Source organism: Anser cygnoides, chromosome 2 (assembly GCF_040182565.1).
Source record: "Anser cygnoides isolate HZ-2024a breed goose chromosome 2, Taihu_goose_T2T_genome, whole genome shotgun sequence".
NCBI lineage: Eukaryota > Metazoa > Chordata > Aves > Anseriformes > Anatidae > Anser > Anser cygnoides.
In genome coordinates, this window is record NC_089874.1 from 4,628,798 (window position 1) to 4,645,096 (window position 16,299).

A 16,299-nucleotide genomic window follows, 5' to 3' on the forward strand; every position below is an offset into this window, starting at 1 on the left:
TTTCTTATGGAATTGCTTCAGGATTTATCAGTATGAGGAAACTGCACAGATGGTGTATTTCTAGGCATTAGCTTATCACTGAATAGGCACTGTTTCACATAATTTATATTTCAGTCTTGGGATTTCCCTGACAAGCTCCTCCAAATCATTCCTAGCTGTTAACGTCCTGTCAGATTTAATGATTCTGGCTTCTCTGACAGTTTTATCCTTAATGTGAAATAAATGCTTTCCTGATGCTCACAATGTGTTGCTAATGGTGTCGGAGCTCAAGAGTTTTTATTCATGTTTGTCTTTTGCTCTTCAGAGGCTAATCAAAGCTGACCGCTGAAGGCCATGAAATGGATCCTGCTGGCTTCACTGAAAGTTAGGCAAGCCTCCTGGCCAGGTGGGACTGCAGTGGTCACTGAGGCAGATGTGGAGGGGATAAATCTCAAAGGAAGCCACTCCTACTGGATAACTAAAGACAGACAAGTTACTTGAGAGACAAAATATTTTTGCCAGAAGCTGTAGGAAAAGGAATGCGTCTTTGGATATCAGCATGGGCCCAAATCAGCTGCAGGAAGCAAGGAGATGGAAAGGTTTTGCTTACTAAAACTTCTTGTTTTTTCAAACTATACAACCAAATATTCTGGTTTCACAGTGGAAAAAATCTCGTCAGAGTACCACAACCTGTATAACCAGCCCTGATGTATCAGACACAGGAATTTTATTCCATATATAAAGAGACCTGATGTTTTCTTACTCATGCTTTGTAAGAAGCAACATCCCTGACCCAGGTGAGAAATCTTCCATAAGGCCATCCTGGTTCCCTCTACACCTGTACTGTGGGAAAAAAAAAACTGTTCAAAAACATTTCTGAGCAACAATTCCCTGTTCTATCAAATATGATTTAGTGAGACCGGGTCTAATCTGATGCCGCCACAAGATGAATTGTCCTTTCTGGTAAGTTTTCATCTTTGCACATCTGGTTCTCAGGATCTGGTTGTGCTAGGCAGGAAATCTCTGAACCCTAAGCCCTAAGAAACGACTGTAATTGAAAGAGGGTACTTCTGCTGGGTGATCTTTCTCCTTGATTGTCCATGGAGAGAGAAGCTCCTCCAGTGACTGCATCCAAACACTCATCCCTCTCCACTGAAGGGAGAAGTACACAGAGCCTAGATTACTGACTTCTAAGACAAACTTTGGTGCTCAAAGTTAGGTGCTATGTAGTGTCTCTGATACAAGCATCTTTCACGAAGATCCAGGAAATTTGAGGTCCTTAGTCACATGGGTGGAAGAATGTGTTTCCATCAAGAAAATGATGACATTCCAGGTGCCACCACTCTAGGGATTTTTTTGAAACATTGGCAGCAAGTTCTAATACTGATAGAAGATAGAAATTTCCAACCTAGAGCTCGGGACTAACTCTTTTCCCCTGTATTATGCAGGTTACAAAGGGATGCACATTCTTCACTGAAAGTGAGGGCAGAAAAGCAAGATGATCAAAGAAGCATCTTTCCCTATGGCCAGACTTAATTCTACTTTGTTTGGATGATATTTTTGTGCCACTTAATGTAACCCAAACATCTTCAGAACAAGACTGTTCAAGAAAACAAGCACGGCCAGAATCATAAAATGTGAGGTGGAGAAGGGACTCCTATCTCTAACATGCCACATATTTCTAACACGGCAAACCTCATTTTTTCATACTGTTTCTTCTCTGATTTTTTAATCTCTTTTTCCACAGGATAAGCCAGAAAAAAAAATCTCAAAAGGTCAGAATGAAAAATAATATTAGATATTGCAGAATGTGGAGCCATTGCATTCCTTTTTCAACAACACCAGAACCACATAAGAAAGTTTGCAAATACCATTTAAGATAGCATGGAATGAGTCACCTTACATAGGACCTTATTGTCCTATTTAGGGAATTCTCAATCTAGCTAAAATTAAATAACTGGTACTAGTTATCACTATTAATAACAAATACTCTAAAGGCAGGTCATCCTTTAATCTTCCAGTGCTGCTGTCAACATTTCATTAATCTGCATAAAGGCTTCGTGCTGCTTCAGTGGGGTGAAGGAATTTTTTGCCATCGATTTGGAGCCAAAACATACCCTGACTGCCATTTTCAGGCATTTTAACATTGTCTGATTTTGCAGATGTGCCACACCACTCATTTCAACAGCACAGACACCTAGCTGTTTTCTAAACATGTTCAGAAGCTCAGTTTCTGAACTGGCAAATTTTTGGTAATATTTGTAATGTTTAGATACCTGTAGCTCAGATGATCTTTTGCCATCGTTATTTTTCTTCCTTCTGTAATGAATATTCATGAAATTACTAATTCCCAAGGCAAAATGTAGGGAAAAACTACTTCTATTCCATATGCAGTTTAGATATGTGAAAAATACATGTTTATAACTTTTCTTTCCAATCCTTTTCCAGCTCAGCCATCCTACTTGGAAAGGGCATTTGTCCCAGAAACCATTCTGGTATGAGACCTATTCATCCCATAGGCTGTGACTGAAAAATGCTGATCTATAAGAAGTGCTCGCATCTTATATCCTTCTGTGTTGGCCTGTTTTCTTTTCAAATATAAAAGTCATCACTACACATGTAATTACCGTTTTGAGGTAGTAGTAGCCTTTTCTTTATTGATAGTATCTCCAGCACTTTCAGCAATCATTCTTATAAAGTAATTCATGCACACTAGATCTGAATTTCATACAAGTCCTTTCTCAACCTAATTTTTGAATTTGAATAATTTATTTCAGAATAAGCAGAGCAATTATATTCTTGGGATTATCCAACAATCAGTAAGGCAGAAACACAGGAAATAAGAACCCAATTACTTTTATAAAAACACATACATTTGCAGACTCCCCCCTTTTGGCCAATGGCCACACCCAATGCAACCTGGAGTTCATCCTGTATCCATTTGTTTAAACAACCAAAGAACAATGAAACATTTTTGGACATTCCTGCAATTGCTTTCTATCCATCAGTTCTGTCAGCTGCTTGGCAACTCTTTACTTGGCCTCCAAAGTAAACCCACCCTCTGAAGAAAACACAGCAAACCTCTACAGTCAGCCTGTTTGCCTGCAAAGTGATTAATTTGGAGTGTATTAAAACCAAAGCCAGTGTGCTGATAACATGAAGCAAACAGAGGGAGCAGTATGTTGAACAGCTCGGAACGAACTGTTCTTGCTCTGCAAGCCAGGCTGATATTCTCACCACGCATTAGGTTTTCCAAGGGATGAGAAATGAGTACCCTGGGTAAGTTCAAAAGGCTCAAGAGATCTTCCTTGTTATCCAGCTCCTCATCTGAAAGATTGTGGAGACACCTTTGATAAACATACATTAAAGCTCTTCATGTTGCTCAAGTCTGAGATCAATCTCTTTAAGTGTTTGCTGAAATTTAGGGGTTTCCATCTCTGAGATATCCCTGAAAATTCCTTCCTTTATTCTACTGATTAAATAGGAATTTTTCATATTATAGCATATGATAAGACAGGAAGGTTGAGATGAAGACACCTCTTATAAAAACATTAAATAAATTTTTAGGTTATCTCAGCCAGTTGTTATTAAACTCATCACAGGAATTACCAGCTTAAATATGCTGGCCTGTGATAGCCAAACATTAAAGCCACATGATAAAAGTACTTTTTTTTTTTTTTTGTAAGCTTTAAAATACACATATCCTTGCAGCTATTGAATTTGCTAGCTCTTCTGTTCTCAAATTCATGTGACAATATCAGTTCATACCATTTTGTTCAGAAAAGTGTTTGCAAAGAAAAGTTTAAAAGCATCAACAGAACAAAAGATTCCATTTTTGTTTAGTATTTTTCAAGTCAGTAGCACAATCTGGAGGGATCTGCCACAAGATTTGAGTTGTCTGTAATGTTAGCCTACTTATCTGCCATACACACTTTTAAATCATACTCATCCCACAGTTTCTGGGCATGCCCAGTTATAGCCAAGGAAAATAATTAATCTAGACTAAAGTCAAGGTAAACAATTTAAAACATTTGAAAATGCTCCCTGGGGATCAAAAAAAAAAAAAAAACCAAAAAAAACAAAGCAAACATACTTCACTAATGGAATGAATATGTGATTTCATTCCATAAGCCATTGCTGAAGTCTCTTTCTTCTGTTTGGTTGAATATCTGTAATAATTGTCTAAAAAGAAAGAAAGAAGTATTATTTTTAGCTAAAGGGTTTGATTTCACGTCCCATCTGATTTTTTCCTAACAGACCTCAAGATGCTTCTACGAATGTCCTGGTGTATCACACCCCCTATCTCCCCCACCCTCCCACCTCCTCCCCGCTTTCATGCATGGCAAAGTGTCCAGAGGAATCACAACAGACAGGGAATGGAGGTGCCACCTGCCTGTTCACTTTAACTAAGTGTACTCACAGCATGTTCAACGTAACATTAGAGACATGCATGGGGACGGTATATCTAGGGTCCCTCTAAAATGTTGACTTCCTCTTGCCTAAGTGTTTTTGGTAGGATCCCAAGTTCATGTATCATTGCAACCAGCTTCCAACATGCACCTGTGTTTACTTAACTTCAGAACCAAGTTTGTGCTGGACGTTGCTGGATAAGGTGTTATCCTCTAGAGGGTGGTTAAGCTATACTTTCCTTAGAAAAATACTGAAATTAAATTGTTAGAGACATGTTCTGAATACGTTTCAGAGCATAGTGAAGGTAACCTAAGTGGGTGGCTTACAGTTCATTGAACTATCACACATCCAGTGCTCCTGTAGCCTGGAAAGACTTCCAAGAAATACAGACTGAGCAAAAAGGTGTCAGACAGTTCAATAGGCCTACCTACATGGTTGTCAAGACCCAAGCATGACCGCTGTCCTTCCCAAAAGCAAGAGAGTGACCTGAAAAAAGCTGTTACATTGAGAACAACGAGAAGTCATTGTGCTAGGGCCTGTTATTAATAGGAACCTTAAAAATGTCCAGAGACTTTTGCCAAGGTTTGATGATGTCACCGGGAATCCAAACATGGCTCATAACTTCATCTTTCCTTTATAGATGACAATAGCAACCTGCTTGGTCCTTGTCCTAAACCTCAAAAGCACAACAATCATCACATTAAATTACCAAACACAGGACCATGACACTTAGAGAGACCAGAATACATCTTCTAAGGACCTTTAAGAAAGAATATTATCTGCTGGTCTGTCTTGGGTCTTGGCATACTGAAAGGAAAATGTGAAAGCTCGCTGGAGGAGGTTGGCTTTTGTTTTTTGTTTTCAGTGTTTTCACCCAAATATAAAATGAAGGGAATTCCCTGTTGCTTTGTGCTGGGCATTACAGTTCTGAGCAGCAAAAACTGGTGATACTAGCTTTCAATGCTGAGGAAACTGTACCTTTAGAAAGGTGAGAAAACTTCCCTTTAAAATTCCTAAATAATCTTATATTCTGCCAGTTACAGAAAAACTCTTGATGAGAGTTTTGGGAAGGAGAATGATTTTAAGATAGTTAAATTTTTATTTCACATTAAAATCTGTTATCCATCACAGTGCAAATATGGCATAATTTAGCCATACTCAGATGAGTTCTGCATTTCTTTATTCTCCCCAAATCTGAATCCTTTGTTTCAGGTAAGTAGAGAAGGTCACGAAGGTCTCAAACCAAGCAGGACAGAAACATTAAGATATCCTCATTGCTGCAGGGTTTAGGCTTAAGAATCCTTTTGGTTTCTGTGTTTATTCACCTGTTTAGTTACTTCGCAGCCATGATTCACTTTCCTTTCTTTCTTCATTAGTCTTTAGTTTCAGGCATTTATTTATTTATTTTTTAACACATATCACTTTATCACTTCCTCATATTTGATGGATATTATGAATTGTTAATGTTTTTTTTTTTTTTGACAAAAAATTCTGTAGGAAGGAAAGGATTTTTAAAAATAACAGAAAATGCTATCCTGGCTGTGTATATATATGCTCCACTTCTGAACACTGTTGTTTATTCACTTTGGTAAAATACATTCATTTGAAAAAATATGCATCGATACAATTTTGACAGATGCCATCTGTATTTTTGTTTGCTTGTTTTTGAAGAGTTTTTGAATATATTTTTTATTTTTTTTTTCAAATGAACTTATGAATGCTTTAAGAATGTAAATACAAAAGATGCCTACAAAAAAGTAAGATAAAAAAATGTGAAAGTCCCACATTCTGTGCCATTGCCCTCTTCTGGATGAAATAGCAAACCTGCCACTGCTTTTGTATATTTTTTTTACTTCCCAATAATTGTGTCCAGACCATAAAAACACACAATTCTAAAATATCAAGAAAACATCCAACCTTAGCTGAAGAAAAAGTTTCTATTTGCAGGGGGGCAGAAAACTTATCTATTTCCTCCATGAGCTGTAAATTTCAGGTGTCACAGTAATGGGCACTCACTCACAAACAGTCCACACATACATTACAGGCTTTAAAAGCAGTGTCCTGTTCCTGTTCTCTGCTTTCTGTGAGTGGCAAATGCCAGCATGGTAGTGTTGGTGTCTGATGTACAGAAAAAAAAAATAAATAAAAAAATCTCTTGGCAGAATAATTACCCTGTGCTGATATTTGTGCTACCACAGTTGCTTCACCTCCAGCCTGAGAGCTGGCTTAGTTGAAGTCTCGAGGTGTACCTCATGTATATATTTGCTCTGACACCAGACGTGTCGCATTCACAGTTCACAACATGGCTTTAGAGTTCGGTTTCAACTTACTTGTTGCAAACGGGGATTTGTGAATGTAAGGAAGCTGTTTAGGAGAGGGTTTAAACAATTGAAATTTCACAGCCGACATTAAAGATCTACATGACGGCAGCATTAGAAAGGTGAGGTTTGGGATTCCTGAAATCCCATGCTTGATTCATATACAGTGGAAAGTAGGGAAAAAATAGAATGGGAGAAAAGTTTACCTTCCAAGCTGTCCACATATCACCCCCAATAAACATATCTGTCCTCCCTGTTCATGGGGGCGTAGTCCTTTCCCTCTGTCCTGAACAAAAAAATGTCAGAAGTTTATTTAAACCTAGCAAAAATCCCCTGAAAGGGGCTGCCATAATTTGTCATCCTCCACCTCATCCAAAACATACCCTCCATCCATGTGTTCCACTGTACAGCATCAAAATGGATAATAAAGATGCCAAGAAAGGTTCTTAACTGTATTTTTTTTAATTTGTTTCACATAATAAAAATAAATCTGCAGGTGTTTTAAATAAAACATTCTATATGCTTTCTTTTCCTCATCAAAAGGATGAAAAAGAATTGCTTGTCTGTCACATCCCTCCTGAAATGTGTTCTATGGGACACACTGGAATAGGCATTTTTATAAGAAACAGCGCTCCCAAGTATTGCTGGGTGGCTGGCCTGGGCAGCACGTGTGTACAGATAGGTCAAACTGTTCGGATGCATGGCAAGCCAATACCTACTCTACAAGCAAACCTGAGTTTCCACGGATGTGTTACAACTGAGCCTTTGCCAGTGGGTGTCACTAAAAATTTGCTGTAAGGGATTTTATTTATTTATTTATTTATTTCTGAAGCTGGCAGGGGGGGCAAGAAAACCTGAATATTAAAAAAAGCATTTCAGGACTTATTTTTGGCCCCAAGCCTTGTTTTGAATCCTTCCTTTGGTCAAACAATGGCAATGAGATCAGAGCCAGGCATCTAGTGCCCTCTCATTACTTATCTGGACTGACGCTTGCAGTGAATAGCTGGTTGGAGGCCCAGATTGGATGGGAAATGATTTCGTTGAAGTATCCTGCATGGATTCCCCGGTGGTGGTGGCATGTTTCTTTATGGGCTTCCTACGCTGCTCTCCCTCACGCAGTGGGGGAACGCCAGCCAGGTGACTCACTGAGGTTCTGCCCCGTGTTTACTGCAACAGCCTTCTCCACTGGGACTTAGTTGCTGCGTGGATCCTGACTTTCCCAAGAGCAACTCAAAGGGCTAATTTTAAATTAACAAAAGCTTTGGAAGGCAAAGAGAGGGGAAGGGGGAGGGGGTTTTCTTGCAGGAGGAAAGAGATGGCAGAAATAGACTCCTTCCTTTTTCCTTTCTCTTGTCCAAGATAAGGAAACATCACAAGCTAAAAGCAATTTAAAAACAACTTAAAAGGCTGATAAATTTAGTTACAAGTATTCCACTGGCTGGACAATCGAGATATAGAGCAAGTCTTTAGCCACATTTTTTTTAGGAAAAACTACCAGTGGTCATGGCAAAGGGGCAAAACCAAAGAAAAACTTCATACTGCATACTACCACAGGACAAGGTCATAAACTCTTTAGAGAAAAGGTGGTCCAGTAGTTACAACACTGGGTTTTAATTTTTGCATTCCACTTAGGTCTCCAGCCAATCTAGGTCTCCTCTGCAACTTTGACAAAGTCACTGCAGCTTTTCTGTGTCTAGGTTCTCCACTCATAAGATGATGATATCAGCATTAAGTTGACCAGGAACAACAAATCAAAGGCTATGAACTTTGCTGAAATTATCATTATAGAATGAGAAGTTGTACCCAGGCCTTAAGAGGTCTCTCATACCCTGAAAATACAAGGCTGGAAAATTTCACTGGGGATCTCAGGTGTTCCTGTTACTTTCCAGTTCATGGTCCAAGTTTCTAACTAATTGATATAACCTAAAATGTGTGAGCCCTGCAGACTGGTCCTGCAGATGATGAGATTTGCTAGCTGAGCATATGCAGACAAAGGCAGACTTTCAGTGTGTCCCCCGGAAGGCTGGAAGCCAGCTGATCCACTCACTGGAAAGGGTAGCTGAATTCACATACCTCAATATACCTCAGCTGGAGATGTCCTTCCTCAGCAGGACTGGAACATAATGAGCATAAATATTTAATCTACAGAAAACCTAAAGCGAGATGTCCTATGCCATCTCAAAGACCTCACATTCCACTGCAGCCAAGATCCAAACACTTTCAAACCTCTACAGGGGTGAAGAAATTAATAATTCAAGGAGATAAAATCTGAGCATGATTTATGAATATTTACAGAGATTTATGGGACTGCTACAGCCTGATGGTCCTTCTGTCAAAACTTGTAGAAGCAGGGAAATGCCATCAGAAAACGGTACTAACAACTACTCAGTACAAGTAAAGTTTTTTGATGGAACCAAACCTATTACAACCACACTAAATATTTAGATATTTAAATCCCACTCATTTTATGTTTCTTGTCCACTGTCTTTTTGCTACTCTTATTGACTGTTTTCTCAGTACGCTTTGGGTTGTATGGGGTTTTAGCCAACTTCTAAAGTCTGACAGGCCAACAAAGACATTCTATCCCTCGTTGTGGTGAACATGAACCAAAACAGGTCAGCACTAACTTGGGGATATCTGTATAATGCTCCATTGCACTAAGTAAACATGTCTTTAATCTCTCTGTACCATCTGGAAAATAATAATATTTCTTTTATTTTTCCCTTTTGATTTTTTTTTTCTGTTGAGATTACGAGTATTAAAAGGCAAGCCCCTTCTCTTATTACACAAAGATAGAACAACACAAGTATAGCAAACAGGCCAGAACCTGTTCCTTGGCCCTGAAGGCAAGTGGTGTGATTCATCTCATGTCCATAAGGTTAAAATCTTTCTTCCATGTTAAAAAAGCAAGACCTCACCCACATTGCCTATGGGAAATAGTCTCTGACCTGTGATATTACTTGAATCATTTCTAAGAGTTGTCTGGGAAAGAGCAAAATGACACGGGAAAAAACTGTTCCAAGGAGCATGCTAACACTGCATCACTATAGAATATTGCAGGTCCAGCCACAGTCTTCTTTAATTTAATAGATATACCCAGTTTAAGTGTACAAGTGCCCAAGGCAAAGTGCAACAAGGTTTAAAAGGGACTGTAGGCATTATCATAAAACAAATGAAAACAGATTTTTCCAATTCACTTTTTGATTTTGCTTCTATTCATTCAAATCACTAGTCATGAACATCTCCCTGAAGGACAATACCGACCCGGAGGCAGCACATAGTCTCTACACTACCATTCTTGCAGCAGACAGTCTTGTGCACGCCCAACCATTCTCTGCTGGTTTTCTAGCTTTGGAAAATCAGCACAATATGTTACACCAGTGCTTGAGAGGAAAATGTCATTAAAGAACATGACTCTCTTGACAGAGCAACGGAGGTCTGTATTGCTTGGATTGGTTATGGTGTATTCAGTTGTCATCTTTGAAACATGTGACTGTGAAAACAACACCACTCACGTAATCCTTCCCAAGGGTAGTGAGAAGGAACTGCTGGTGTAACATGGCAAAAAAAGATTTCCAAATCTTGATTCTAATTTCCTAATTTTTTAGAAGAAATTGCTCATCTGCAGCTAATCATGTTTTTGCCTTTTTTAGTCTCCAAGAACAATATTTTTTAAGGTGCTCTTAATGAGCTGAACAGCCTCATAAAAGCTCACAAGAGACAGAGAGACTGTCAGAGACAAATCACTTTCTTTGATTAAGCCTCACAAGACCTTGGTACATTCTTAACTGAAAAGAACACAACAAAGATTGATCTTCCTCCCACTTAAATCAGTTGGACTTTTTCTCTAAGGTGGGATCAGATCCAGAACAGATTAATTAGAAACGTGTTTTGATAAAATGCTGTTATGTAGTATGAGGCGTGTAACCAGAAAAGAAAATTAGGAGGAAACAGGAGATAAGTTAGGAAAACAGGAGAGACATAGCTGGTGGTGACTTCCAAAGGGAGAAAGGCCAGGAAAGGCTGAGGTAGTAGGTTTCTAAATGGAGGGCTCGGCAAGAAATAAGTAGGGAGATCCACGCAACCTCACGCTCACCTCTCACGGGGGCTTGGACCCTTCTGGCTTGTGGGACACAGTGCCACAACCGCACCTACATTCTCAATAGCTTTGCCAATAGATAAAGGCATTTATTCATAATGAAGTATTTCGTGCGCCTTGGCAGAAAACCACATAGTTGCTGAACAGTTGGGAAAAAGGTTTGTCAGAGAGTCTGTCTGAAGACTTGCCTGTAACACTGCTTGCTAGCGCTCTGTTGGGCTACATCTCAGATCTCAAATATAGTCAACCATTCCTCCAGCAGACACTCTTGTGCGCTCCCAGAAATTCTCTGTTGGCTTTTCGGCTCTGGAAAATCAGCAAAAGAACAGACTTACAATTTGTTCTGCTTTTTCTATTTTGTTGTCTTTAATTATTACTTCTAATGTGTCTAAAAGAGCTATCTTCCCCAAACCCAGATGAAATTCTGAAAGTTCTTAGTGCAGTGCTTTTACAGCAGATTCTTGCAGGTAACAACAAACTTCATAAACTGCTTTGACAGAACTCACAACACAAAACCTTCTGCACTTCCAGGTGCAGTCTTTGGGTTGTCTGCCGATGCATTTCTCACTTTCATTCTCTTCCTATTTCTGGAACCCAAATATTGTAAAGCATAGATTTTGAATCACTTTAACCCAAAACTGAAACTTCATTAAAGGCTTATTCACATGTCATGTTGTAGATTCAGATACAGGGAAAAATATACCTTCCTTTCTGCTCTTTTTGAAAATAAATTGCTTTTGAACAAATGAAAACCCACTTAAATTTTCATCTGTACATTTTCTGATGAAGGAAAAATTGACAAACTTGAAATAATGTCTTCTTACATGTTTTCTTTCTTTGATGCAACAGAGATTTGGCTAGGACAGAACATCAATCTGCCAGAATTATGCGGAAGGCGTAGGATTCGTGGTATTTCAGACCCAGTCAACACAATTAAGCAAGCTTTGTTCTATTTTGAATTCACAGAACATGTCCATCACCTTAGAAGTAACTTCCAGAAAGTTTTGTTTTGTTTTATTTTGTTTTGTTCTTAAACCATGCTAGTTCCAGGCTGGCTTCCAGAACATTTAAGTTTCAAATCCAAGTAAGATCTTCTAAGGAATTACCTGAGCTGAAACTCTCTGCCCTTAACAAGACTTACCTGTTAAGGAGAGAGATGTTCCTTGCACACAGAGCTCTGTTTAACTTCAGGCCTTGCTGTAAGACCTTCTTCTGTCACTTTAAGATTAATATTTTCAGTAGAATTTGACATCTCTGTGAAAGAAATAGAGCTGTAAGTTTCAACAACTGTGTCCAAGCTTGTTAAGCAAATGAGAAATAAAATAATCTACCGAGCATTCTTATGTTTAAACAGTGTTGATCTATGCTGATATACTAAAAAAAAAAAGAATAATAAAAAAGACCTCAATGCCTACATTAAAATATATGTATATTACTCTTTGTTTTTATTAGTTTGTAAATTCATTGAAAACATATCTAACTCAGCCTTTTTGAAGCTGTAATATCCCCAAAGCAAATTGCATCTTCAGTTTGCTGACAGGATTCTTAAGGATCATAACTCAAAATTCCATCACTTTGGTATAAAGCCAGGATTTTTGGAAGTTAACGAAAAAAAAAAGAAAATCAAGCAAATCAAGCAAGCTTCATGTGAATTCTCAACAGATGCAAACAATTTTAATAAAGCTAAACTTCTGCCTGGGACCTAAATGTCCAATTATTTTTATTTCATTTCCAATTTGTTGTGGAGACCATAAAGGATAAGAATGATTTGTGCCAGACACTAAAATGCACAGACTGTGGTTGCTGAGTATCATTTATTATATAGTATCAGCAGAAAGATACAGAGAAGAAATAATTACAAAACATCTTCTGGGCTTGCTGTACTCTGTGTTTCCAGATTCATTTACTTATATATTTATTTAGGTAACCATTATGAATTTAAACATTATTTACCTGCTAACCCTTAATATTTCAAAATTCAAAAGCTGGGTTCTGCATTTTCATATTGAGATATCTCAAGTGAGATGCTTATATATATATAAGGGTAAGTAAACATTCAGGAAGAAAAATATTTTTGAAAAGTAGGTCACTGCTGTATACGTTTAAGCCCAGATTTTTTATTTATTTATTTATTTATTTTTCCCCTCCTGATGATTTAACATTGGCAAGAGCTCTTCTCTGGCATTTCTCATGCAGCAGAAGGATGTTTCCGCTTACAGTTTACAACAGAATATCTACAATTGAACCTAGAATGATAGAATATCCCGACTTTGGAAGGACCCACCAGGATCATCAAGTTCAACTCCTGTGTCCCTAAAGGACCACCAAAAAAACAGACCCTATGTCTGAGAGCATTGTCCAAATGCTTCTTGAACTCCGCCAGGTTTATTATTTTCCAGAAATAATATTAGAAAAGGGGGAGACAGGATGTCTTGGGGATTCTAGTGTTAAAGAGATCAGTGAGACACATTTCTGTTCTCTTCTCAGTTCTTATTCTTACAGAATAAGCCAAGAGAGAGATTAACTACAGCAGATACAAACTAATGATTCTGTTTGCTCCTTGGCATGCAAAGGCTCCAGGATTATCCGCTCCACACAGTTTCCCTAAAAGGAGAGAAGGATAGTAAGCAAAGCACTCTATAAATTGCTTGTCAGGGAATTTTAAGTGAGTGTTCACACAGTAATGATTCTCTTCGGCCTCCTTGGGCAGGGAAAGGCCCCATTTGCTCTGGCTCAGACTAATTTTTCAGCATGTTTGCCTTAGTAGGAGTGCTGCTTTTTTCACATCCCCATTTTCTGTTGAATCAGTGATTTGGTTGTTTCAGTTCCAAGTTTTCTTAATGTTTTTTTTTTTTTTTTTTTCCTTTTTCCTATGAACATTTGGTAAAGAGGCTTTTATTTGTGCTCAGGCTCCATGTCCTGACTCATTATTTTCACAAAATACACCTGGCTGATGACTTTGCATCTTTCCTTCTTTGGTAAAAACTGCATGGATGTACCAATTCCCAGTTGCAAAAAGTTTTCACTCTAATTAACTGACACAAAGATTGTCTCGGTGTAGCTAATTCTTTAATCAACTGGACATAGTTTTTAACATCAAACGAATAGAATTTTTGTGTTTAAATCAAAGCTCTGTTTTGTCTAGAAACCTGTAACTGCTTACCCAGTTAATCCATCTGTCCATATAATCATTTGTGTGGGGAACTGTGTGTCATTGATCATGATCTTCATCTTAGCATTGACACTGCAACATGACTATAAAAGCAAATGCAGCTGAACCAGGCTAGCCCAATGGATTAAGTAATCACACAGAGATCTGTGTCTTCAGTTACCTTACACAATGTTATATTTATATTTTATCTATATTTGATTTATTCTGTGCTTTGGGAGCTACTGAATTAAAAGCTTGTTCTCAACGGTGGAGCTTTACTTTATTCCATATATGGCAAAGCTTTTTTTTTGTTTTGTTTTGTTTTTTTTATTGAGTTCATTGAATTATTCATTTCTGAAACCAAATCGTACTGATGGCAAAGGGAATGGCAAAGTTCACCCTTTTGATGGGATACTGAACTTTAAAATTTAGTTATTTTCCTTCATTCATTTTCACATCTTTTTTTCCTCAAGGAAGCATATGGGTAGAGATAAAATCAACTTCATTAAGTGGGTCATTAGAAATGTTTGTGACTATAAGGCTTTTCTATTAATTACTCCACAAGGCTTATGCCAATATTGACAGGAGGTATTTAAGACAACATGATACTGACTTAGAAGTATTTAAAGACAAGTCAGTAGTTCTCTGATTAATTCTCATACAAATATTCAGTTTCTAATTTTGCAATATCCACTCAAATTCACATGGTAATCTCTTGATTTTGCAAAGAAATTGATTTGAAGTCATCTTCTTTCATCTTTGAATCTCCCTTTACCACATTCTGATCATGTGTATTGCTGTTTTATTTATATATCTATAATTAAATATGTATCACATTATATTTTTCTTTTATTTTCAAATTATTGAGGTGCAAACAGGAAGATTTTATTATTCACTTTCAGTTTTGCTAATTATTTTTACACAGCAGTATTTAACTAAATATTCTACATGGATGCAACTCTGCTTATGCTATAATATTTACTGAAAGTTACAGACCAAAACCCCGTCAAAGTTTTTGTTTGTTTCAAAAGAGGTTCTGAATCAGTACTGTGGAACTGTTTAAAATTTTCTGAGATCTGTTCTTTTTCTCAGTATCAGCAGATGCTCCAGTGCACTAAGCAAATGAAATTTGCTCAAAGCTATTCTCTTTGTAACTTGCAGTGCTCAGGGATTGTTAGAAGAGTCTGTCCTCCCTGAGCCCCTCAGGTATAGGGGTATAGGATTTGCTCAATGAACAAAACGATTGATTTTGTGTGCTATGACTCTTAGCACAACTGCTTGTTTTTATCTACTTATGTCTTCACATTCAAACTTATGTCTGCTTATGTCTTCATATTTATTTTCTGATTCCTTTTCTCTTGCCTTCTTCCCTAAGCTCAGTAAACTGGGACTTTTCACCAAATATTAATAAATTAATAAAAAATTGTGGTGTCATGTACCACATGGATGCATTCAGAAAGATATACACAACCTTAAGTGTGGATGCCATGTTGTTATTTTGGGGTAAACAAGTTGTTTCATATATTTGCTTTGGAGAATGTTAGGAGCATTCATGGCTCTCACTCCTAATTTATAAAAGGGCAACTAAAGCAAGACTTAGTTTATTTGTTATAGTAGCAATCAATTCGGCACATTCTGGCACTGTCACTGAAAGCAGAAGAAAGTCACCAGAGGCCGTTTCCTACACGCTGCACTGGAATTGCTCAAAAATCTCATCTGGAAAACAGCCGTTGAGGCCTGAGATCCTAAAGGGCTTCTCTTGCGTAAATGACACTGATCATGATGCTGGAAAAAGTAGTTAAACTCTCTTGGAAGCCAGAAAATAAACTTTGGTTTTGTAATTTTATTTATTTATATATATATATATCTATTCTGCAGATTGAGCATGACCTGCAAAGGAGGGGATTGCTGAATCCGCTGCCTAGAGGGTCTAATTTCTGGGTTGAGATCTACTTGTCATCATCTGGATATTAAGATGTTAGACTCCTGCATCTGAGGTAGTCATGTTCAGCACAATTAATGGTCACTGGAGAGATGGTCACTTTCAGAAATGGATTTGTGTTTTCCTAAAGTAGCTCTTAAAGCCAGGTCAGGAGGAGGAATCAGTTCATCTAACCATAAATGAAATGTGGTTTATAGACTGAATGACATGTTTAGATGTAACATTTCAAGCTTAAAGTTAAAAGTGACTGTTTCCACCTCAAGAGGACAATATCATTTAGTGAAATTATACTATTCAGCATAAAGGGTGCTCCAGATCAGACCATCATTTCACACATCTGCCTACACTTGCACTTCAAGATAATCATGTCTTTCCCGAGGGAATGAAAAAACAAAGCTCT

The 16,299-nt window shown here is 37.8% G+C and overlaps 1 long non-coding RNA gene across 2 annotated transcripts; it reads right to left on the reverse strand.

Annotated features, from left to right (window-relative positions):
• Nucleotides 1-2,420: 2,420 nt before the first annotated feature.
• Nucleotides 2,421-12,163, reverse strand: LOC125182612 (uncharacterized). 2 transcript variants are annotated; one of them, XR_010829034.1, is made up of 4 exons: nucleotides 11,948-12,163; nucleotides 6,914-11,112; nucleotides 4,073-4,161; nucleotides 2,421-3,306 (listed from the first exon to the last, which is right to left on the reverse strand). It is a non-coding gene; the product is annotated as an uncharacterized lncRNA (long non-coding RNA). The 2 variants fall into 2 exon arrangements; XR_010829033.1 differs by having other exon boundaries at nucleotides 2,421-4,161.
• Nucleotides 12,164-16,299: the final 4,136 nt, after the last annotated feature.